We start from the raw sequence: 26637 nt of genomic DNA on the forward strand, positions 1-26637 counted from the left end.
ACATCCCCATCTGCCAGAGCACAGAAAGTACCGACCCCGAATCCTGTGGTCTTGAGATATTTTTATGGGAAAGGACATGCATATTCAAGCCCTTCCATGTGTTTTCTGAATTAAAAACAAGCTTTCACATTTCCTGACTGCTGCGCATTTCAATTATATTTATAATATATTGGATTTCACTCTTAAGAGAACATTTCCTCTAGTGCTATAAAAACATTCCCCTCATTAGTTTTTGAAATTTAAAGATGGCAACGCTTGAAGACAAAAAGGTTTTTTCAAAGCACTGGGCAGTTACTAATGATAATCATAAAAGATTAAATTTTCAACATAATTAGCCAGTGACAGGTCAATAAAATCCCTAGGCCAGATGGCTTCCTAATTGAGTTTTCAAAGAAATTCGGTAATTATAGGAACCACCCTTAGATATACTCAACTTTTCTTTTTAATGAAATTGCATAATACCAGATTATGCAAGAAAGACCATAATGAGTTTTAGCAAACTGAACAAAGACCTTTGCATCACCACGTCTCTTCATACCCATCACCCCTGCAAGAAACTCTCTGTTATCTAAGGCTAAAATCAATACATTAATCCATATAGATCAGTCTGGATTAATGCGAGAGACTGCTTTCACATCACAACACTGACAGTTTTTCCTAGAGGCAATCTGTTACTACATACTACGTGATGGGCTAAAAAAAAAAATCATCATTTCAGCTGGGTGAAAACAGGGTATTTTGATTTGCATGTAAACCTATAAAAAACATTGCACCTCTATATAGGGGTTCAGTCCTTTAGCCACGAACGTCTCATTTTGAATTCCCCTTCCAAGCAAAGTCCCCTGCCCCAGGGCTGCAGCTCCACGCGGGGCAGGACGGTTTCTGAGCGCTCCTCAACGTGTTTACATTACACTGGCAACAAGTTCGTTAATACAATCAGAGCAAAGCCAAACGTGAGCAATGCATTGCATCTCGTCTTACGGAATAATAGATGAATAAACTTTGAATTTATTATTTTTTATGTAAATTCAATGTCACCTGCAGAAAGTTTGCAGTTTCTGCTCTAATTTAGAATAATACTGATAAGCCATTTTTTGAGCTGTGGTAACATCTTTTCTAATTCAACTCTTGCCCAATGTTCAACAACGTGTAATAATCTCACGTTAGGCTCCCCCTGAGCCTCTTTTCTTGATTTCTTGAACTAAAATTCAAATCCCAAGTTGTTACCTGCCGCTAAGCAGCTTCCACCAGGCAGAGCAGCGGGCTGCAAAATGCATGTACTCCTGCACGGTCCAATGCTGTGCTGCTGAAACCCACCGCGTTTTATTAAGACATACCACCTCCGCAGACGTCCGCCGGGCACAGTACAACCGGTGACCGTGCCAAGGGTCTCCCAGCAGGGGAGTCCCTCGCTGCTGCCCTCGCACCCCCCGGGCTGAGACACGGCGCCTCCGCCTCCCGCATCCCTGCCCAGCGCCAGGCAGGCAGTGAATCACGCTCCACGCTTGATGGAGAAAATGAAGTAGGATAAGCCGCAGCACTAAATGTAGAAATTAATACACACCTACAAATTAATGTGAATTCGGAGCCAGTCTCTCTAATTGTCTTTCCTGTCCACCTTAATTGAAATGGGTCCTTTTCTCCCTTTGTGAAATGAATTTCAATAAGTCTCACACCGAAGTGGGCAGTGCTTGGGGTTGCGCCTGATAACATACCATGGAACGGCCCGGGACAAAAGCTGTTGTGCAGTCCTGCTGCTGCACTGCACCAAGATACTTCTCCATCCATGGCAGCAGGTAATAATGAGCCCCCAGAGAAACTCTTAATTCATCCTATTGCTATTTTAAATGGTAATAAACCTCTATCAGCACTTAATGGCAGTAGTCCAAAATGCAAACGTGGCTTTGCTGCAGACGTTACACGTTATCACGGCAAGGTGTGGACTATGCAGCCAGCTCAGCTTCCGAAACGCGAGGAAACACATCACAGCTCGCTAGAGGTGAGGCCGATGCTATTAACATGGACGTGGATCCGCAGCTGAGCTTTCTTCGGGCTCATCCTGATCAGGATTTTGGCCATTTTATTGAACAAATTCTCCACTCAGCAGCAGTTTGAATAAAACATACCCCTAAAGCCTAACTAAAGTTGAAGGCACAGATTTCCATGTTTATTCTAAAATGCTAACTTTTGACTTCACGCTCCACTGTCACTACATCAAAAGTGAATTTCCGAGCAGACGGGAACCTCCAGGGCCGTCCGGCTTGGCCCCCTGCCCCTGGCCTGGCAGGGACCTGCTCCCAGCCCCGCTCCTCAGCATCTCCTTCAACCTTCACCACCCCCCGGGCACTGAGCAGCAACCAGCACGGCGTGCCAAGTAGTTAAAGCCCCGTTTAAAATTAATAATTGGCATATCATCCACTATATTCTTGATTTTCTACCAGCTCCAGTATTAACAGTGAAGAATCTGCCCTTTCTCTGTGCAACCACTCCTTCTTCAGAGTCCTGGATTAATTTTTTATTGTTATTATTTTCATTCTGAGGACTGTTTTATCATTTCACCATCAGACTAGCCTGCTGTGCCTGTATTGTCGAACAATCCCTCACAAAATTATGTATGAAATCATCTGTTGTAAGGATTTGGATGAGAGCCACAGACAATGCGGCAAAGTCTCTCCAAAGTCAAACCCCGAAGACCGACGCTGTCTAACAGCTCTGGCAATACTTAATCGGTTTCAAAATTTGCTATGTGATTCAAGTACCACAGAGAACAGGCTGAAGATTATATACCAAATAAGGGGCAACCTATAGTTGCACCAGATATTGATAGAATTTAAATGGAAGACTATATTTGAAAATAGTCCCTTCATTCTGTAGAGGCAGATAGTTGGGGATTGGGTTGCATTAACATGCTGTGGATGCTTCTGAACAGAAATCACCATGGATGATAACGTACAGAAGCAATGTTAAATAACAAGTTAATTCATGTATCAAAGAAAATTGTGATAGCTTCTTTATTACCTTTATATCTTAACTCATTAAGAAAACGACCTCTCCTCCACTGCAAAGCAAGTGCTGTATTTATTGCTACTGACATTTCATCAATGCCAAGGTGAACCAGATCTCACTTTTGCAAATCCCCACAACTCTCATTAGTGAACGATAAAGATTCATATACAAACCTAGAAGTGTCTAGGAAGAAATAAGATATGTGATGAACTGTGGTTTGAACAATAAATCTCTGGCTGGCTGATGACAGTTTGACTGTTGTATATTAAAAGGGCTTTATAAACAGAAATGCAAAAGACCTGTCACGACAGCATGTATCACTAATAGATTGAGGTATAACCAAATTTGTTTAAATTCACACGATTCGCAAGCCAGCGGTGAAGATCAAAAGAAACTTATGTTCATACTGCTCCATCCTGTCACATCATTTATTAACTTTTTCCTGTGAACAGACCTGCCCGCAGCCTCCTTATTCTGTCTTAGTGCCACTTACCATTTCCCAGAAAACGATCTGCTTTCCAGACACGAAGATGCAAGGAATGAGAGCAAAACATGCAAATGGTCTCCTGCTGTCAGCTGAGAATGCCGTAACTGCAAATGCCAGTCGGGGCTCCCAGGCCAGCTTGAGTCAAGCACAGATCTGAAACATTGGGTAGGAAATGAATGGTAGGAATTGGGTGGGAATGAAACATTGGGTAGGAAACCCATTTCGACCCCAAAAAGTGAAGTCAACGTCCTGTTAAAAACACATACGCATGTAACAAAATTCTCGATTTTAAATGCTTGTAATGCAGCCCTGGTCTTGCTGCCGTGCAGGAATTAAATCCAAAGGACCGGAGGAAGGCACGTGTGCCCCGTGCAGACTGAGGTGTGCCAGGACAGCTACGGCAGCTCCTCACCCCACGCACTGTCTCCCCTCCAGGATAGGGGGGTCTTGGGGTGGCAGTTTGGGAAGCGGCCGCTGATGGGTGCCCGAAGCCCTGATCACGCGGGGGTTGAGCCCCAGCTTGTCCATTCTGCCGCAGCAGAGGAAATGCAGGTGAGATCTGTAAAAATGTGCAATAAATTATTAAGCTCTACAGACTTTGAGAAGGTGTGTGCTGGTGCAGACGCAGCCACAAGCTCCTCTCTGTACCAGCCCGGCAGAGAAGCAGCACTTCTGTTATAACATTAAAAAAAATGAAGATAAGCACCCAAAGCCAAGCTATGGTCTCAAATACCACCATCATATCCAATCTACTGATCTGCCTTTGTCTCTCGAACAATGTGCATAAATTCTTTCCCGGGGAAATAAAAAGCTGCATATCGCTTTGATTTTCGCCTCCAGAAGGAGTCCTACACAAGTCCCTCGTTACCCTCCCATCCAGCCCGAAGTGCACCGCTCATCCTCGAAAGCACTTACGGTATGGTGGCTGCTGCGGAAAAAAGATCGAACAGAGAAAAGGAGGGAACAGAATCTCTGCCAAGACAGAACACAAGTAATTTTCTAGGATGACTTCTGGTTTATATTTGTGTATATATAGACATATATAGAGACACACGTATACATACGTACAAGGTCTTTGTCTTGATTTCTGTGTGTAGGTGTTTGTATATACATGCATACACATATAGAGGAGGCAGGGCATAACTCACTGAATGTCTCACTCATTGCTGTTAGAAAACTGTTTAGGAAACCCCCCGTTCAGAGCTGAGAGGAGACGACAGCAGAAGGCTGGGTGCTCTGGTGCCATCTCCACTCCTCGGCACACAGGTACGGCTGTCGTCCACGGTGGTCCAAACCTACGGAGGTGAAGACGTGCCATCAGTCAGGAGGACACGGCAAAGACAAAGAGCTCAAAGGCAGCAAGTTCTTACATTGCAGAGGGAAAATGTCTAACGCGATCTGCCTTCAGACAAGAACTTCTCAGAAAAAGGTAGTAGGCGCTGGAAGATCTTCATATTGGCTTCATCTGGGGGAAAGCTGAACGCACCGAGGGAAGCATTTGTCCTCCCAAGTAATGCTTCAGTGGCGGGATCTGAACACTTTTTTGGGAAAGGGGAAAGGTGACTGTTACAGCGATTAAACACTGTGCCCCTGCTCCGCAGGAGACTTCTAGAGGTTGTAAAACTCTCAAATGCTGAACTGACAATCCAGAAAATGAATAAAATAAGGAAATACCCAAGCAGAGCAGTAGCAAAGAAACTACAATTTTCTTTTTGGAAAATTATGAATAGTCTTTGGATTGGTGAGTGTAATGTGTATTACACATTGAGTGTTCAATGTGTAATATCCAAAGACTTTCCATCTCCCCCTTAACAAGAAATATTTCCTTCTGAAGAGTCCCCCTGAGACCGGGAACTCTTCACACACAGATCGTGACATGATCAGAGTCCCCCAGAGTTACAAAGCCACACCAGGTAAAGGAAAAGGAACAGCTCTGACACAGGGCAGCAGCTAAATGCACTTTTAACATATTTAGCCACTCACAATCATCGGTGTCTCTCAAAAACGCTTGGACTTTTTGGCCAGTCTTGGCACCATCTGAATAAAACACAGTCATTGGGAGGGACTGTGTATGTTTTGGGCAGGGGACAGTTGTATAAGAGTCTTGCTGAGTTTTGGGGGGCAGCTTGGGCTGCCTGTCCGCAGGTACCTGCAATGGACTATCCCACTGGACGATCCCAAAGTACCTTGTAAGTGAGGTTGTTAACCAATGCTACTAACAGGAACACCTTCGCATTCTCTTCCATGAGCTGATCTCAGCTATTTGGGACTTGCAACATAAATTAAGACCTGAAAAGCCATAGGCATGTTGAAGGAAGGTGCCTGGGCTGACCTATATGACACTGAATCGACATTTTTATTGGCCTTGGTGATGGCATGTTTTTCCTCTCAGGCAAAACCTTCCCGTCCCCGCGGAGCAGCACACGTGCTCTGCTGGAGGGGGCTCGCGGGAGCCTCTGGCTACTTTGGCTCCTGACTTGAAAGGGAAGGACGGCATTGTTTCCCACCTCGGTGCATCTCGGGGTGCAACTAGATCATACCTGCACAAGGGAAGTCGCGCAAACCACCACTCATCTTTCTTTTTCAATGCCTTGTATGCTTTCTAAAAGTCCTTTATACACAGCCTTTATTTCAGGTCAGGTCTGTGTCCCTCCGGTCGTAAGGAAAATCCTTAAATCTTCCTGCCTGTCACACGCTCCGTACCAGTCGCAGGGCTTCTACAACGTTTGGACAGCTAGCATGAAACTGTTACTTTGCAAGCTTCTGAACCAACATCCGTTTTTCTTATAAGGGAGTCAATGATAAATTTTGCCCAAGTGGAAATGAATGCTTAAACTTCGTTAGAGTTATAAGTAATGCTGAAGTCACTGGTAAAGGACAGCAACCCAATACTTTGAGACCACCTGAAAGCACACAAACAGCCTTGCTGTTTTCTGATACCCTTCCTCATGGTAAGCAGGATTAATCCTCAAGTGATTCACTAAAACCAGGGGTTTTATATACCTCAAGGAGTAAAATACCATGAGCATGCATCAGTACAGTAAAATCAACAGGATCAAAGTGCTTACTCAACATGAGCAAGCGCGTCAGACTCTAGCCTTTAATTTAGCATATGCTACTCTCATGGGGCAGTTCCACAGCTTGAAAATGTCAATGAGAGGTTTTATTCCCCTGTAAGTCTCTTCCTGAACTTTCTCTCCCCCATCTTTTTTGAAACACTGTTTTTCAACCTTCAAAACTACTTAATTCTACAATTTTGGTCCATTAAGTATTAGGGTATAAATAATAATTTAGTAGTTTACATGTAGTTTGATATGGTCTTTCATGAGCTGATGCACCATGAAGCGTGGCTTGCTCCTCTGCCAAAGAGCAAGCAGCCAGAGTGTCCTACACCAAATTCTCACGTATGACTGGAGGGATGATGAATTGCATTTCTATAGGATAAAGAGTAGAAGGCCTTTGGACCAGCTAAATGTCTAAACGACATCTTCCAGCTACAAAACAGACAGAAATTTTTCCCTTATTAATTACTTTTTGTGAAGTCTTTTCATAATTCCTCCCACTGTTTTAAGTCAAGCATTCGTGTCAAGTTCTTTTGATCTTCATCCTCAATTATAGTGAGCAATTACCCCCTCCACCGGGCTTCTCAGCCACCTAATCATTCTTATCTCTTCTTTCTCCCCAAATCTAATCCTTTCTGCTTTTTTGGAAGCTCGCTATTAAGACAGTGCTACACATTTCCCAGGAACTCAGCAACAATATGTCACACCAAGGACTCCACAGACATTAGCCTTCTCTCTCATTTGCCCTTCAATTAATTTTAGAGATGAGGTGCACCTATCATGACTTGGATCTCTCGCCTCTCAGGGGTCTTAAAGCCTCTGTCATCAAAAATGTGTTTGCTCTGATATCTGTATTTATAATTTTGCCTCCCAGCTAAGAGTATTCAATCTTTCCTCCTGACGCGATTAGCGCTGCGCTGCAAAGCCTTCATTCAGAGCACCCCCCGTAGAGCCGAGGCATTTTTAGCCGACCGCTTGACATGCGGCAAAACCATCCCTCCCCCTCCCCAGGGCAGCTCAATAGCAGCTGACAAGGTGATGAAGCAGGAGTCTAAAAAGTGTGCATTTTTAATGCGCATTAAAGCTTTTGGAGTCCCAGGGAGCCTCAGAAGGAAACTTATGTCCTTGCTGGTGAAGGAGAAAATGCCAGAGACTGTGTTTGCATGGGGACAGACCTCCTGAAACTGATTCCAAAATACACGCCCAGTTCTTCATAAGAGTGTCGTGTCGACCAGCACTATAGCCCGTGTGCCATTTATGGCTTCGTTGCACTGAGACACCTCTTCAAACACGTCATTTTTACTATTGACGGCAGGAAAACTATGCTCTGCCTCTCACCTCAACGAGCGCTGGGTTGGGCGACGGGGCTGAGAGCGGCATTGCTGGGTGCCAAGAGCACGGCTGGCACACTTCAGCCGCGTACCCTATCGTTCCTTGCACGCCCACCAGCCTTTGTCATGCACGGGCAGGGGCTGGCTGAAGCTGCTGCTTTGGATGAACCGCTGCTTTTCAAGCGACTTCCCGGGAGCCCAGCACTCCTGGTACAACCTGCAGGTCGTGCCTCTCGCCAGCCCAGGCAGCTGCATCTTTCCTCGGACAGGATAAAGAAGATATCAGTAACACATCGGTGCAAAGCAGGGACCACGTTAAAAGAGCTGTGTAATGGCAGCCACTCCTAACTTTACATAGAGGCCACAGCTGGCTGCACTCCTCTAAAGCAAAGGGCATGGTCTGCCTTATGGTGACAAAAACCAAGTCTTTCGTGAAGCATTAAAGCCGTGGTGAAAATTTAAACCATTACTTCCAAGCTTCTACATTTCCACAAGTTTCTTCTTTAAAGACGGAACATGTAATGGGATTATTTTTTTAAAAATATAGTTAATGACCTAATCTTTGTAACATGGAATTTTGCAGTAGGTCAAGAATTAGTGAGGGAAATGGAATAACATTTATTCAAAAAACAGTACTGTTCATCCATCATTTCTTGTTTTCAACTACTAAAGGAGTAAGTACCTAAAAAAAAAAAAAAAGCATTCTGCCTCATTGCACACATCGAGTTCATAACTTCCAGTATTCACAAAATTCAGGTTTATTTGTGCTGGAAAAAATAGTTGCAAGCATGTTAGCTTCTTCAGGTTGTTACTGTGCAGAAGAACCATATCTACCTGGACTGTATTTAATACACTCGAATTGAGATGACTAGAAAAAATACTACTTACAGAAAAAAATCTGCAGTATCTAAAAAGAGGATTTTTTCATTTAAATATTTAATGAATGTATATACAGAAAAATTGTTTTCCACTGTTTTCTGTTCAACCATTTACTGCTTTTTCTTTTTTTCCTCTGTTTTATCATTGAATGTAAAGATTAGGAGACTGGCAATGGCATGGGATAGACCCCAAGAAGAGATCACTGCAAGGCTCGTAATGGATAGCTCTTTGCCAGCAGTCACTGTTTGCCATTTGCACTTGCCAATTAGCTGTGACAGGCCAGAAGAACCCCAAGGTGTGATTTTGGTGTCTAACCCTATAAGGCACAACCATACCAAGCACCGCTCTACAAAGCCTTTCACACCAAGGACGTTCCCATTCCTGTAGGTTCACAATTCAGAAGCCAGCAGCTTTGACATTTTAAAAGCAAACACTTTTGATCCCAAATACCCAAGTTCTGGCATTATGATCAGCAAAAAAATCACTTATGTTCTTCATCAGACAATAATTCTTCATTCAAAATAATAATTCATTGAATTGTTTTAAGTACGGATGGTGGATCCAGCAATGTAAGAATTTATAGTCACAGTCAATACATCAGTTAATTTCCTAATTGTGAGAAGAATTTCTGCTAAATAAAACGTGCAAAGGCAATAAAATGCATGTTATTCAAATATAGACTAGTTAATAATCCATTCTGTTTCTATGTCCTATATCTCATTAAAAGTATGCTATTTGCTGTATTCATTTGTTAATTGTTGGAGTTCGGTCATTCTGCTCCAGCCCGAGCCCCGCTCTCGTGGCCGCGGGCATCCAGCCCTGGGAAGAGGCGCAGCCCCGGGAAGGGCTTTCTATAGCAGAGGTGTATTTCTACATGCACCAGCAGTGGGAAAAACTGGGTTACAACAATTCTGCAGTTCCTGAGCTGGTTCCCAGGGCTGCGAGGGTGAACAGGAGCCGTGGCAGGAGGCAGCGCCGGGGACCCAGCCGCTGCTCCTTCCTGGTCGCTCACCAAAGGAACTGCTGCAGTGACCTTCATCGTTCCAACTTTACACTGAAAATGGGGTTTATTTAATATTGTTTCTATAGATTTCATTTTTTTTGTCTTTTTTTTAAACCCACGAACCGGGCAGTCAGCTGATCCAAGTGTTCCGCACTCAAATAAAGATTTGATTTCACACTGCACAGATGTACTCCAGTTAAGTGTCTGCCAGATTTTAATGATAATCTCTCTTAAGAACTATTTAGCAAGGTAGAAGTGAAGTCTCGTGCTGCAGCAGAAAGCAAACCAGATGCTGCGTTCGCCTTATTTTTCAATTACACCGTTCCAACCTTCACCTCTTACTTCATGTCGCCTTTCTGCAACAGGCGACAGTGCTGGAGTTAGTCAGAAAGCCATTTATAAACACCTGAGTGACCTCCTGCATTCGCATCTTAAACAAACTAAAATCCTCCTGGTGCTGCTCCACATCCTAACCATCAAATGAAAAACAGACCCCACAGAAGTAGCTAACAAACGAGGCATGTCTGCGTATACACACATAGACGTATGTTCTGCATTGCCCTATGGATAAACCCTAGATTTTCAGGGAAACCATGGAAGAAAAAATTAATTTTAACTAAAGCAAATCCATTTCTGCCGTAACACCTCCTCTTGCAATCAGTCAACAGTCCCACAACTGCATCCTGACTTAGGTCCTTTCCTCGAGCTACTCACCTATCGCAGGAACAAGGCTTCTGAGGAGGCCATGAAGTTCAGATAAGGCTGTGTTTACCGTTTTTCTTGGCACACGAATATCTTCTGTTTCTTAGAACCTCACACCGCCAAATTAATTTAATATTTACAAACCCTTGCAGGGAAATAACACAGCAAACAGGAATTTACAGAAGATGTAAAAGGCAGCTATAATCAGAGATATCTCAGCAGTAACACCACATAATTTTTATGTCATCTTTCAATCACAATCCCCTTAATGCATCCTTGAAAAATAAGGACCGCATCAGTCATGGCAGATTTAATAGCCAGGTAGATTTATACTGGAACAAAGCCAGAGGCAACTTCACATGTAAATAGCAGTGTTTGGATTATTTTAAATACTATTACCCAGCTCAGTTTTGTTTTTATGCTGTATTAACAACCCCACGAGATTCTGCAGTATCACAGACCCTTATAAGAAAATATATATATATATCTCAGCGTTACCAAAAGCACTTACTGAAATGCATTTATTAAAATAAAGCTGGCATTTTCCATCTTGTGTGTGCTTAGCTAACGACAGCGAGTTAATTGATAGCTCTTGCCTGCAGGCAGGAGACAGGCAGGAGCCGGGGGCCACGGTGCTGGGCTGATAGGGTGGGTGGCACTGGGGCAAGGGCGATATCCACAGATTTGGGGAGACGCGGATGTTATTTAGTCTCTTCTGTAACGGTCCCAATAGCAGAAGAAAGTCTGCCATTAAGTAAGCCCCCGTTAAAACTGACGATCGGATTTACTTCTGCCGAGCACGCAGACCAAGCAAAAGAACAGTTTTTCTATCATAAACATTTCTCACGGCACAAAAACAATGCTTGCTTCCCAGCGTGTCAAAACGTCGCTTCATTAGATTGTGGCTAATTAGGCCACGCCAATAGTTTGCAACGAAACACGTCAGTGCCCCTTGCAGCCAGCAAAGCCCAGCGCGAGGCTGGCTCAGCGGGGAATGGGGGGCTGAAGAGAGCAGAAAACCATGCGTACCTCAGAAAGAAAGGGCGAGTAAATAAAAACCAGCTTGCAGGTGCTTTCTAGTCGGGAGGGGAGGACTCACGGGCTCTACCGTGCTCCCCAGCCCAAGGCTTCAGTGGCTTCTTGCAGAACTCACCTTGAATGTTTCATGTCCCTCCCCACGCATTCATGGCCAACAGGTTTTTCTTCTACTGCAATCCTAGAAAGTTCAAACTCGTTAGCATAACTTTTTACCAAGTTTTCAAATCAACATGCGCAAATAGAAGAAAGTTATCCCCAAAAAGCGGCATTCGGCTGTCCCCTCGCTAACAGTGATGGGGAAAACGGGGTGGTGGGTGCAGGAGAAGTGGGTTGGTACCTCCGGTGTCTCCGGGACAAACTGCAAAATGGTCTCTCCGGCCAACGGCAGAAAGGACCCCACAGCTCAGTACACACTCTCAGATATTCTGTTTGATGAGCTGCGTGGAGCCGGTGCAGAGGGGATCTCCAGGGGAGGAGATTTACGTACATATACGTTCAGCTCATTTGTTGCTCAGGAAAACTCAACAGTAAGCCCCACACCCCCGCCCGACGCCCCTGGTGCAAGCTTGCAGTATGTTGCAATCTACTTCCATGCTTCGGGGGGGATGTGATGGTGCTGGTTAATTCAAGGGCACATCCTATTTGGATATTCTTTTAACAGAGTTAAGAAGTAGAATTCAAGTCCCATAAGAAAAAAAATCAGTTGCAGAGAAATACAGGTAGCAGCAGCCAAAGCAAAAACTTTGCTTACGAGCTCAATTCTCTTACGGTGAATTCCTGGACTGAGATTTTAATACTTTGGCATTTGAGATGAGAAGCTTAAATGAACAAAAAAAGACAATGAGTCACAACATCTGTTCCTTTTTCCATTACAGTCTTCCTAAAAGCACAGATATGACAAGCCTACATCAGCTTCCAGTCCTTGCGCAGGGGGAACCACACGCTCCACATCGCTGCTGCCAACAGACGTGGCAGAGCCTCTCGGTACCAACCAATTAACGACTCTTCCACTGATGCTTTCTCGTTAAAAGCAGGTTAGGCACTACGGCTTCCCACACCCACAGTCCGACCATCAGCTCTACTGCATGTTATTACCAGTTTGGAGGATGCGCAGTAGACTACTTCCACTGTCAAACCATCATAGCTGCAGGGAGGGGGGGGCAAGAAGAATTGCTATTTTCCACTGCTTTTGTGATCACCGTAACACGTACATTGCATCCTGCTCTCTGAGGAGGGCAGGGAGCAAGCGAGTCCATTATCCCATTGATGGCTGAGCGACAGATTTATCCACAGCCTGCTGAAGATGCAATTACAGGACACTTGCCTCATACGTGGGTTCACGTTCCTGCTATGCTGCAGGTTTCCTATATAACAGTTAGCTGGGGTGTCCCAACTCACCCTTCACCCTGGGAAGCAGGAAGGTGTTTAATCATCTTTAATTTGTCTTACAGTACCATGGTTCCCAGCTTGGGGTGGTATGCAGACCTGGCTGATCTGCTGTAGCAGCCAGAAGAAAGGGTTAACTTCGGAGCAGGATTTTGAAATATTCTCTCCAGGGTTGGGAAGTGTTACTGGAGACGCAGATTGAGTAGGGCTCAGTGTAACCTCAGCAATAACAGAAAAAGCCCACAGTTCTCCTGCAGGTCTAAAGATCATTTGGCATAAAAACGTATGAAAAATTTTGTTCACAATATTCATGAGTGGCTAAATGAATTTAAAAATACACTGGGCGGGGCGGGGGGGGGAAGAAAAGGAAACACCAGGAGCTGCGGGCAGCCGTATATTCTAGCGCAAGATCCAGGCCAAAACTGAATCCCTGCTCTCAGCTGGAAAGCAATCAGGCACCCAACAGGAACCTAAACAAAACCTCTCACTAATCTCAGATACTGACTTTTATCACAAAACTCTCTCCCAGGACCATTGATGAATAAGCTTAAGTGGCAACTCACCTGCTGAGTCAAAACACGTCAGAGGTTTTGGAAAAAAAAATCGTTGAGTTGAGAAAAGCCCTTCTTCATGTTTGTCCTTGATGGGAATCCACTGAAGGGGACACGCATTCACGTTCCTTGACCTCCGGGAACATACCAGGTTGTCACAAGTAACGTGAGAAGTGGTTCAGCAGACGTGCAGAGGAGCATTCCTCTGCACCTGGCCCTGCAGACCTCCAGCTCCACAGGTAAACCCCTACGTCTTACGGGCACGTTCATACAGGCTTAGCAAATGGTTTTCAGCCACTCTGCAAATGTCTTTTCAAATCTGAGGTTTCCAAAAGCCTCAAGTACCTTCCTATTGAAATAAAGTACGATGAGGACACTTCACCATTTAACTAGTGATGTTTCCAGATGGAAAGTTAAAATTAGCGTGCGTTCACCGTATGTCACTGAAGCCACTAATATGAGCACAGTTGTATTGAATTTCACTACCCATATGGAAGGAAACCAACATTTTTATTCTCTCCCATGGTTTGTAAAATTTATTTCAGAATTTTAGCTGTGTTGGGTATTTTCAGATTTGGTACGTGGCTTCTGTGATAGCGTGACAGCTGTCATTTGTATGTTTGGGGGTTTTTTTAGTTGGATTTTTGGGTTTTTTTAGAAGCCACGCATTTCTCTGTCCTCTCCACACACTCCACTTCGGTGAACACAAGAGTCGCTGGACCAGTGTGCAAAGGCATCCCGGGCCTTTTGATGTGCTGCCTCCCGCGTTTCACTTACCACAGGTTTCTCTTGCCGAACGAAGTGAACTACAAGTACCTCGGAGCCAGGAGCGTCGGTAGAGACAGCAGCTTACCTTCAGACTGACGAGCCTCCCAGACACCCCGTGGGTTTTGCAGGATAACGAATGAGATGTGGCCAGGAGCTCATTCCCACTCGGACAGAGATCAGTGTGCAACCCCTTCGCATCGTTTCCACTTAAAGCAAACGATGGCTGTACGCTCTTCCAAAAAAATCCCAACCAAATAAAACGCATGTCACCTGCAATCTTAAAGTTGACATCTACTCTATTTATTTTTCCCTCCTGATTTATATCCCTTTAAATCAATGGCCTGAAATTACAGCCTTCCCACAGGCGCGCAGATCCCATAAATTTCGGACTTTTAATACTACTTTATTTCAAGGCTGACAAACAGTAAGCCTTGTCAGAGAGGGTAATTAAGAAAGTTATGCTTGGTGTCACCGGATGGTGCAGAAAAATGCTTTCCTGGTGCCTCTGCCCACCGCTCTGCCGTGTGTGGGTCTCCAGGACGCCCAGGCTGGATTTGGGGTGCACCCATCAGAGATGAGGCTGAGCTGGACCATAACCCCCCTTCCTACCGCCTGCAGCTGCCCCTGCACGAGCCCCCCTCCTTTGGGTACCACCCTGCGCACGGGCCACCCGCCCTCCCCATCCTCCCCCTCTTCACATCTAGGTCAGTTGTGCAATTTAATAGTACAGTACAAAAGTAATTTTGAAAAATCAACAGTATCTGTCAGGCTATTTAATTCTGATTACAGCAGAGCCAAGGGCTGCACACGCACTGGATTTTTATTACGTATAGAAAGACTTTGTATTCGGGTAAGGCGCCTTCTCCCTGAATTATTGCTCTGCAACTTCTCTCCTCATGAAAGTCCTGACCTCTAGAAGTCAAACCCTGGGCAGGAGAGCTTTAGTCTTTATTACTATGCTCCTTGTAGGGGAATGAATTACCTTGTGATACCTGAAGCAAGTAGGTTGTTTTAAGGTTTCTCCTTAAATCTGCTTCATTTTCTGCAGCGTTTGAACAGACCGTTGTAATTGTTCCATATATATTTTCTTCAGGAGTTTCATGCCAGCTGTTGGAGAGATGCTATGTGAAATAAGATGGAATTTATCAAGTGCCTCCATCGGTGCCCTCAGTGATGCCACAGCCTTCTGAGAGAGGAGACCTGGACACCAGGCACCTCCCTGCCCCCGGCGCTGGCACACGTGTCGGGGAAAGCATTGCTGCCGCCGGTTTGGGGTGCTTTGGTTCTGGTTTGCTCTTTGGACACTCACGTAGTAAATCTACTGCCCGATGGCAAGGCTCACGGGAGGAGAAACTCCTTGCAAGCTGACAGTAAAATAGGGTCATTCTCCCCCTCTGGGCTCACCAAAGCCATTCCCATCGCCAGGGCTGCCCTCAAGACCCAGCATGGTTTTTTTTCCTTCTCTGTGATGCTGGAAGTTTTTGGCCAGATGTTGGTTGAGCAAGGGAGAAGCGAGAAGACATTAAAGCTCAGGACCTTGACCTTGTCCTGGGGACAGGGAGGGCTCTGGCACCCACCCACGACCCTCGGCTGGGATTTCCTCGGGGATTTCTCCCTTTTTCCACAGTAGCGGCCGGACGCAAAGCTTGGCTATCAGCTCGCACTTTGCCAAAAGCCGGGAAAGCTCAGCTCGCACAGCAACCGGGGCTTTCTTTAAATGTCATTTTTAATATTTAATGACCCTGGATGGCCTCGATATTTACAGCATAAGCCATTTCATTGGGAAGTTAAATATATAGCCCAGATATTTAAGGAAACTGGTTCAGAGCCACATAAATGTAATTGCACTTAACGTGACCTGGGAATGAAATCGCACACGGTACATTTTTTTTCTGCAGGATGTTTAAACCCCATTTTGAACACATTATGCTAGGGGAATCTCTTTCAGTGTGTTGCCTGGATAGATTTCACTAATGCCGAGTTGTGCAAGCAATCCAAAGCACCCAGGCTTAAAAGAGAAACTAATGAAAAGTCTGTATACTTTACTATATATACACTTTGCTATACTATATATAGAGGTACATAGTGGAGCTTTTGTAAATTGACACCTGTTTGCTGAAACAGGCTATTAAAAATGCATTTCCCAAAAATCAAAACACATAAAGAAAGGCAATAAGAAGAACAGTAAGTGAAAGAAAGGCAATAAGGAGGAGTAATATGTAATACTATTTTTGTAACAGCAAAGATGCATAAATACCCTGATGTTAAGCAATTACGAATTGAGTGCTTTTCTATTATTATTTATCTATATATCAAACAATTTCAACCCAAACTACAAACTCCTCGCACAGATATTTGCTTTGACAGGAGCTGCATCTCCCCTGCCTCCCCAACTCGCAGCATCCCACCCCGCTCCGGGCCCGTCCCACGCTTGCAGTCTTGACCTTGGTCACACCACCAAGCAAGCTGCTCCAGGAGGAGGAGAGGTTTTCCTTCAAGCACCAAAACAAGCTTTACTGCTCTCCACAGAACAGTTTCTCTTCATAAGGAGCCGGAAAACACAGACTTTTGTCTTCGATTAATCAAGAACTGAAGCAAAACGCCCATCTGTGCCAACGTACGGTCTGCAGATGGTTTTGTAAATTATTTTGGGCCCATGTCTTCCAATAGCATTTTTCTGCACAGGACAGGAAAAATTCAAGCCAAAGGTAGCCTAGAGTGGCCCATTTTTTTCTCCTTTCTGAATTTCTACAAGGAATATTCCAGCCGATATCCTAGCCTTCTTCCTCAGAGATGTGGGTTCTGTTTTCTCCCATAAATACCTCAAAAATGGCAAGCGAGCAGCTGGAAGAGGCCAGGTTTCGCCTTCCATTTTGCCGTAAGTGAAACCATAACTTACAGAAATATTTAGGAGGGGAGCAGAGATCCCAGCAGGCAGCCAGCCCTCCTCATGTGCTTCGGGGTTACACACCGTGATGAATCAAGACCAGAGCAAGGAGAGCAACGGGGGCCCTTTTTCCAGGCATAATAAATGAAAGCAGAGGAGTATTTTTTCTTTCAAGTTGACAACCCAATAACACAGCAACACGGTCACAAATCATCTCGCCAAAGAGGGATTTCTAACCCCTGCCAAAGCTCTGCTCTGTTTGTGGAAGCTGTATGTACGATACCTCTCAGCATACACCCCAGAGAGTAATTTTTTTTTTGGATCAGAAATAAAAATACCATCACGTTTTTGACCCGCTGTTCAGGCATAGTCCAAGGAACATATTTAATGTATTCTTCTCCATATCAAAGCAAAATAACTCAAGTAGAGCAGATGATTTCTATTTGCTGGGGGGGTAGGGAAGGAATTAAGGTTTGCGGAGGAGCCTCCCCCCGCGGCTTGGCCACGCTGGGCCAGTTGCCCACACAGCAGGGCTTCCCTGGAAAAATCACTGCAGGAGGATTCCCCTCACTTAGGAGCCATAACAGCAACTATAAGGGCTTCCAAAACCATCCCCAGTATTTCTGAGGAAGGGGGCAACGCTGAACGGGGCTGGGAAACACACGTTATCACCTCTCACATCTCGTGATGTGCTCTGCACCCAGCCGAGGGACGTTGCTCTGGATGATTTACTGTTACTGGGTTTTATTTAACAGGGGTGCGGAAAGCTGTCAAACGTTTTATCACCCGTGGCAGTTAGGGCATGATACATGCTGATATCAGCCGAAGATTATAAGGCAATAATATAAAGTCTTATTGGAAAGAGAATGGAAGCTGGAAATCTTGGCTAGCGATCACTCCTACCTTTGTAATGAGTTTCTGGACCAGTAGGGGTGAAATTGCATGCCAAAAACCACGTATAATTTATCCCTTGTTTAAACACATACTGGCAACCCAATTATTATTTTCAGAATCACAGAGTTTAACTTATCAGTGTATTATTGAACAAGAGCTTTCTCTCATTTCACGTAACACAGCGGAGTGTGCTTTAATGAGCAGGGAAACCCAAGCCGAAGCCCCACCGCTGGGTAACGGGGAAAAGGCACGCCGCGCCTACGGGCACCGGCCGGCGCAGCGCCGGGACGGGCCGACTGATGCTCCTCCCTGGGACAAGGATGCTCTCGGTCACCGTGTGCCATGTTGGGTGCAATAGCATAGCTTGTGCTGCTTATGCTCTTGAACCTGAAGGTAACAGAGCTCAGCGACCGTTGCCAACAAAATTGTGGTCATATTCCCCCCAAAATGCACAGATCTGCTGGGGAACTACATTCCTTAGTCTTCTTGAAAGAAAGGGGGAAAATAAGTTTACCTTCAAAAACACCAGTCTAAACAGGCAAATGCTTCTTGAACACGGAGATTAATTAATGAGAATGACACAGGACCCGAAGAGCAGAGACCTCCTGCAGGAAGCAAACCCCCAGGGCGGCACAATGCGACCCCAATACCCCGAAATAACTTTACTCTTCAGTTTCTCAATCGCCTGGGCATAAACCAGGGTTTGGTTTTGTGCCATGTGATTACCAGCTGTTTGAACAAGGACTATCTTTCGTCTTGCTTGTAGCGGTCAGCACAAGGGACCAAGAGCAGCGTGGTATAAGGAGCAGCTACACAATGTGCTCATGTGCTCCACGAGCATCACGGGGTCTTGCACAGCTGTATCCACATCCACAGGAGAAATTGCAATCATCTTGAAGCCAAAGGTGGACAAAAGTAAGAAAAATATTAGCCAGCCCTGATATTTCAGCATAGGATAAAAATATAAGGCACACTATTTTGCCTGCAATGTTACTATGGTGATTTCACTAAGGACAAAGTAGCACGATGTTTAGTAGAGCCGTGGTTATGAACCAAAGCTCACAAGCAAGATACTAATCTGCCCATTAAACAATACCAGGGTTGGTGAATAATAATCAAAAAGCAATTACACAACAGATAAACTATCAGAGCTCACCCTGCTAAGCGTGAAGGTCAAATACATTACATTAACTAGGGATCCGCTCGCTGAAAGCCTGCGACTTGGTATACAAAATCATTACCTCTAGCAGCATTAATAATGAAAAGGATTGGCAGCACTACTTCATTTACTTAGACCAACACAAAATGCCTGGCATAAATATTGCACTAAATCACATGCAAATTGCCTGCATGCAGTAGATCGAACCATATGAAACTACTGCGCTGTAGAAAATACATATATATACTTTAAGTATACATTCCACACTTTATAAAGATGTGGTGAATTTTGCTGTTTAGAGCTCCATGTTACTGAGTTGATGACCCAAGTGTACACATTTTGCCAGTTATTACTATATTGCAAATCACTTTTTCAAGTAAAAGACATTCATTACATGCGGAGACGCTGTGACTGACTGCTGTGGTTTTGTAATGGTTTCCCTTTTGGGCTGTTTATGAGTCTTATTTTTGTGCTAGAATCTTCTTCACTTGCTTTCTGCCAAAGGGTAAATATCTCTTCAAAGCCCTCAGACAAACTTGCAGGTGTCATAAATTCGTTTCTCACCAGGAGCGATGCACTCGCACAAAGACAGGGCTGAACCCCGGGCTGCGTGCCGGGCCATTCGAAGTGCTTCGTGTGTACTTAAAAATATGAAGAAAGAAAAAAGAAACTAAGCTCCCAAAGCTCTGGTAGAGCAAAGGCTCACCTTGCTGAGCTGGCGTGATGTGCTTCGTATTCTTAAACTTGGACCTTTGGTTCATAAACTACTCTTTTGCCACCTTAGAAATTCTGTTAGATTCTCACCCGCTACGGAAATTGAGAAATGTAAACCAATGTAAATAAATAGGAGATTGTCAAGGGAAGAGCAAGAAGCAGTCTGTATTTGGTCACAAAATAGACTGGGCTGGGGAGGAAAGAGAAAGATGCTGTTGACTTTTTCTAATCAAAACCCATACGATTTACATACGATCAAATGGGGAGAGAGCATCCCCCTAAGCTGGAGAACAGCTACTCAGTAAAAGGGGCAATCACACTGGGTGTCACTAAAGGAGTCCAGACAAAGAGAAACCATGAGGCGTTTTGTTGGCATTACAGACTACAGTATGAGCAATAACCCGTTATCTTCTTGTCTGACAGAGGTAACTGCCCTGATGCCTTAAAGAATTTATTTCCCCAAACCTCTGCCCTCCTCCCATCTTTCCCCCTAATTCATTTTTCCTGGGAGATGCGGGCTCGCACCGCCCGGCCTGAGAGCAAGGAGCTTCCTCCCCCTCATCATGGTGGGGAGACAGCACCGAGATGGGGGCTAAATTCTTTCACAGCAAAGCTATATGTAATTTCGTTACTTGAGTGATGAAAACCTACTCCCTGTTTACACCAGGACTGCTATTAAAGCAATTATTCAGGATCAATGCAATATGGCAGCAGGATTTAAATCTTGCCTAGCAGCAAGGCAAAGAAACTGCTTCTCCAGACAGGTCAAACTCGTAACACTTTGTTCCCTTTGCAGCAAAGACCAAAGAGCAATCTCTCTGAAGTCCTTGGTAACAGATCTATATAAAAATGCTTTTAAAAGTCTCCAGCTAGACCATATTGCTGCTACTTACATTCTTCCCGGTACATACCGCAGGTTACAGGCAGCTTTCAGGAGGATGCCCTGTAAATGCCAGGTTCACCCGCTGCAGACTGTGCTCAACAGCCTTCTCCCGGGAAAGGGCCCAAGGGCTCAGCCCGCCGCACGGTTTGACTCAAGCAGGGGCCAAGCCCGCGGGCAGCCGCCACTCACACCCCACGCACCGGGGTGAAAAAAGTGCCGACGAGCGACTTCTGTCCCCATGACATCCAGCCGTGTCCCTGCACTGTACAAAAGGGCCGGTGGTCTCTGGGTTAGCATGGAGGACAAGAATTTTTTTTTTTTTTTTAAATGGGAACTGTCAGATTTAAGGTATTTCCACAAAACCCTGGATGAAAACATGCTACATTATAATTATGTTTAAAATTCACTGTGTTTTGTACGTGCTTCGGCTGGTTTGCCTCACATCCCCAAGCAGTGCAGATGCTGTGACGTCCACATGAGCTGCTGCAACCCAGTCCTCGCTCCAGCACTCCTCATCTTAAAAAAAACCCCTGATGCTATGCGTTTAATTAATGCTTTAAGCTACAGTGAAGCATCCTCTAAAGACACTTGTAAACCTACAAGCTTCCAGTCTTACAAACCCCCTTTTTGTGTCCTGTCCCCCTTTCTTCCTTGTTTTTGTATCGCTGGCTATCATCAACGGCGGCTTTTGGGAGCACACGGTTGCTGTGGAGCTGCTGCAGGGGTGCGAGGGCTGGCACCATCGTTGCCTCCTGTGCCACAGGTCCTCCAAAATATGCACAAAACATTGCAACCAGAGCAAAGAAAACGAACCAGCTGGAAACCAGCAACCCACTGGCAATTCCACTCCCACGGCTGTTCTGGATTTTAAAGCATACTTGGATTCACCAAGGAGATGCCACGGCGACATTAGATATCGATTAACTACCCCGGGCGAGGGCCTTTCAGGATGCTCAGTAAGCCATCGCCTGCTCCTCTCCTGGATCCCCCGTCCCTCTGCTGCCCCTGGCAAGATCTGCAGAGACGGCATCCGCTGCTCTCGGTCCAAAGCTCAGTGAACCTTTGTCCATTAACAGATGTTAACACTGATTTTTTCCTCCTTCCTCATAAATGCAATATCTGCTGGTTGGAGAAACATATTAAATGAAATGGAAAAAAGTCAGGTTTGGCAAAAATGTGTACCTGTCACTGCTAGAATTTGTCCTTAGGGGGACAAATGGTAAACGACCATTGCAGGCTCTAAGCAGAAGGGGAACCGGCCCATAGATCATCCGCTCCTTTTATCATCTTTCTATGTAGTGCTTTTATTTAGCAAGCCCATTTGTGTACAAAAGGGTATTTTCCTAGGCTCTTCACAACCCTCGCGAAAAGCACTGTCCCTAAGCCAAAGAATGTGTAATCTTGGTAAGACCTGTCAGCAAATTCAGAAAATATCTGTAAGTAGAAATACACAAACCCATCAAATTCATACAAACATTAAAGCAATCACTGTATTTTCAAGTTCTTCAAAATATCTGTTATTCTTACTTTATTTTAAGTCTAATTCCCGGCCTGCTGATACCAGGGTGGTTCTCACTTCATGTTGAAGTTTGGGTCTCACATTTCCATTTAAAAATTCTTTTCTCATGTAAAGGGTCTCTGAAAACTTTTATTAAGTATTCAAAAAGGAAGCATGCAGAGATACAGTTCAGAAACTGGAGCAAATGTTGCTGTATTTGTCCATCCATCTCTAACGCTGAAGACAGCATAGAAACCTGATTGCTAACGCTTCTCGAATTTTGCTGCAGGGAGGGAAGATATTTCTTGGTATTTAAGCTGTAGGTGAAAGCAAGACAGACATCTGCTAATTGCTGGTTTCTGGGAAATAGGAACTATTGAAATTTGGGGGCTGATGTATTTTTTTAATTAGCTCGTAACTCTTCTTACATGCAGTAGCTGGAGAAGACCTTTCTACTTACCGCAGAGTGACAACACGGGCAGAGGAAAAGCACAGATTTCTGTACAGTTCCCGGCCGACGTGTTTTTCTCCTGTACAAGAACACACCCCACCCTTGCACACCTACGCGGTCTCACTCCATCCCCCTGCGGCACCGGACAGCCACGTAATTTCGGGTATCGGACCGAACCAGCGGCATTCTGGATTCCCAGGTCCCAGAAAAACCTGCGGGGGAACAGACCCCAGGGAGGCGAGCGACATCCCCCCGGTGCTCTTCACCCCTCCCCTTTTCACATGCTCTCCTTTACGCCCTTTACTTGCACACTTCGGTCCGGGAGCAGCTGAAACAAGCCCCTGGCTGGCTCAGGAAGACACAAGGAAGTATTTCGCCTTTCCTCCTCCCTCCAACCTCCTTCCCCCTTATCTTTAAACCCTGAGGATACCAGCAGCCTCCAAACACTTTTAAGAACAGTATCTGCAGATCTCAGGCATGGTACAACGGCGGCGAATCGCTTCCATGTTAAAAGATCAAGGCAGCTGTAAAACGGAGGCCAAAGCCTGCAGCAGATACCATCATAAGCTTTTTCTAGGCTACAGCTTATTTTACGATACATCTTAAAATGTCCCTGTCACTTTTTACAGCCAGTGACCTTCATTTAACTCTGCCGGGCTTTACGACTTAAGCCAAGATGCAAAACGCCATCCCGCACCCCTGGGGGCACGCTGGTCGCCATGTGCCTGCCTTGGGCTCTCCCCTCCCATATACAAATCCAGTTTTCCCCAGCAATTTCCCGCAGGAGCATCACTCCTGCCGTACCAAGCCCCGCGCCGCAGCCAGCATCTCCCGCTGGCTCCCCGCCTCGGCCCCGGTGCGATGTTGCATCTCCAAACACCCCAATTATCCTCCCCAGCTCGTTTTACACTCTGGCACGCAGTGTATGTTCACCAAAAACAAGATCTCAATGCCCGTAAAATATATTTGCCCAAGCCATGCACAGAAAAAGGCAGCAGAGGAAATTTCCCTTTAGGAGCTCCCAGTGCGGTCTACGCTAAGCAAAGCACTTTGCCGAAGAAAGACGTGGCCTTCGGAGAACGGCGATAACAGGAGGGACTGAAGGATATCATCCAAACACAACAGCAACGCGGCGAGGTGCGAGGATGAAGGATGGAGCTCCCCTACAGCAGATGGTGCAGATGTTCCCTCTCATCCGTCTTCCATATGTTCCAACTCAAAACCGAGCAGGTCTTCAGTTTTGCTCCGGTTGAAACCCCCACTCTCTGTGCACACAAAGCACAGCGCAACAGGCACCGGAGCATCGCACCGCCGCCCGGGACGGCGTCTCGCCCTACCCAGTATGTCACCGGGGCCCGAGGGGTCATTTGCCAGGCAAGAAAGTTTTTCTCCAATATTCATCCCCGCAGAAGTCAGGAGGTGAGACTCCCGATTCTCAGCTCAATGGATTTGCACGCGGGCGGGATGGAGGACATGCTGGGGCACGGGGGGATGCTGGCTGCCACCAGCACCACTCCGGTGGCCAAGCATCACCTATGGCTTCCTCCTTTCTCAGAGGTCATTCCCGACCCGTCCCACCCAGCAGTAAGCCAGCCACCCAACCCTGCCAGGAAACAGGGATACAAAACTGAATATAAACTGCAACGGCACAGACCCCGTTTTAAAGCCTGCTTCTCATCACCAGGCAGCTGGTGACAGAGTCGAGCAGCAGCGTAATCCGACTTTAATTGATGATGAGAATATTCATCTGGGCTCTGTCCAATTTGGTATACTTAATACCTTGTGCCTTCTCCACACGGATCGATTTTTGCATTGGGTTTATGAGGCGTAATTAATATTCATTCAGAATTAAGTAGAATAAGAATCCCAATGCATGAAGATGTTTATTATTTATTCATATTTGAAGCTTGTTAGATTAATCTATTTTAAATTACTGCATGCTGCCAGGCACAATTATTATAATTTATTAGGATAATTTCAGTGTTTTATTTCCCTCTGATGCAACCTTGCAGAAGGTGTATGCTGCTTCTCAAATGCTCCCACAAAGCAGCTCGTGCTGCTGCTAACGGAGCTGCAGCCCAGCAACAAGCATCCCCTCTCCAAAGGGGCCAGCCTCCAGATGAGGGGTGTACCACGCTAATTTATTTTTTAAGCAGATATCCTGAGGTATAGAAATCCTTGCGTCACATCTGGGCATGAGGTGGGGGGTGGACTCATTTGTGGCAAGACACTAGGGAAAAAAAAACCACCCATGGTGACTTATTCCTAAAGATGCTCTATGATGAGTTGCAATAGCTGGCTCGGGCAGGTTAAGGTTACCACACAGGGCATACCCCAGCTAAGCAGCGTAAAATGATGGGCACGTGTGGTACCTCCAGAACCTGCCTTTGGCCACCAAAGAAACCCCCAAAGATCTTCCTGCCTCTGCTTCTCGGGCATGAGGCAGGCTCCTCCTGAGACTTTACAGAAATGGTACTTAGAGCGAGGGGAACGTGGAAATAAAGTCTTCAGCTCCATGCTGTGCAAAAGACTTCACCTCATTTCTTCAAAAAAACCCCTACATATTTGCTTAAAAGCTGCAGTTACCATTATTACATTTAATTGATACCCTCAGGGGCTCAAAACGAGACAGGCTTTTATGAAAGTTAATTATTTTCCTCCAGGGCTTGCAAGGTAAAGGTGCAATTACAGCAGCAAGGGCCGCTCCTCGCACCGAGGCGGTGCCGGCTCCTTGACAGCCCCATGCCAGCGCCCAGGCGCTGAGCGCAGATCGCTGCTACGCATCAGGTTTGCCTCCGCTGCAGTAGTCACAGATTGCCTTTGCTCATTTTAGCCTTTAAAAAATAATTAAAAAAAAAGAAAAGACCAATTTGACTCGACAAGGGACCAAATCGCTCCATGTACGAACCTGTCCTAATTACAAGCGTTACTTCATTCGGTTCCGTCCTTCCAGCGACGCTGAAGCGAGCACACACCGAGCCGGGTGCAGAAATGGGGCAGGCTTTGGGCAAGTCCTTCCCACACCAGCATAATGAGGGAAATAAGATGACTGGCAGCAAATCAATCAATTGATACTTGTACATCACTTCAAGTAATATTTTCTCACCTTTGGAAAAGCCCCTCGTTTATCCTGACGCCCAGGGAAGAGCCTCCGATGTGCTGAGGCAGGAGGAGTGGGAGGAGAGAGCCTGCTTTGAGACCCCCCCCAGCTGAGCGGCTGCAATACCCACAGCACGCCTAAGGATTTCTGCCCCCCAAAAATGACCGCACAGTGCAAACTCTTTTGAACTGAGCTGCTTAATCAGAATCTCCTGAGAGTAAACGCAGCCACAAGGAAAAAAAGACCCAACTTTTTAATATGAAAAGAAAAAAGATCTCCTTTGAGTAAAACAAATGACTTTCTAACAAAAGCTGTCCTGGGGACACGAAGACAATGTCGTGCTTTTGATGCTACAATTCTCTACTTGAGATTAATGCTTTCACAGTTAAGATTTTACCCCAATTATAAATGTCCCATAGCAAGTAACAAAATATAATTCAGTCTTCTGTAATGGCAGGCTAAATTTTAGCTATTCTTTGACTGCTAGTTTTCAGATAGAGAGTTTAAGAGCAATCTAACAAGAATATTTCAGTATTCCTTTCATCAAATGTCTACTATTTGAATATTATGCTTTTGATATTTAGAGCATGCCCTATCAGCTATAAGCAAACAATATGAGGGCGTTTACATTTTTCTGCCATTTAGAGCCACCTCCAGTTTCCTCTACTTTGATGAGCAGTGGGGGAAAATGTTGGTGTCACCGGGGCCCATCTCCCAACAGGGAAAAAGCTGACCATGGAACTTTGATCCCACCAATGCTACACTAACGCTGCAGTCTCTCCATGAGCCTCGGGAATGGAAACATTTAATTTCCGTGAATAACCGGGTGATGGTTCCC

General features: G+C 45.4%; 1 protein-coding gene across 1 annotated transcript in view; it reads right to left on the reverse strand.

Annotated features, from left to right (window-relative positions):
* Positions 1 to 26637, reverse strand: part of MFSD1 (major facilitator superfamily domain containing 1) — a 152757-nt gene that overhangs the window by 97201 nt on the left and 28919 nt on the right. The window lies entirely within an intron of this gene.

This window comes from Calonectris borealis, chromosome 9 (assembly GCF_964195595.1).
Source record: "Calonectris borealis chromosome 9, bCalBor7.hap1.2, whole genome shotgun sequence".
Lineage (NCBI taxonomy): Eukaryota > Metazoa > Chordata > Aves > Procellariiformes > Procellariidae > Calonectris > Calonectris borealis.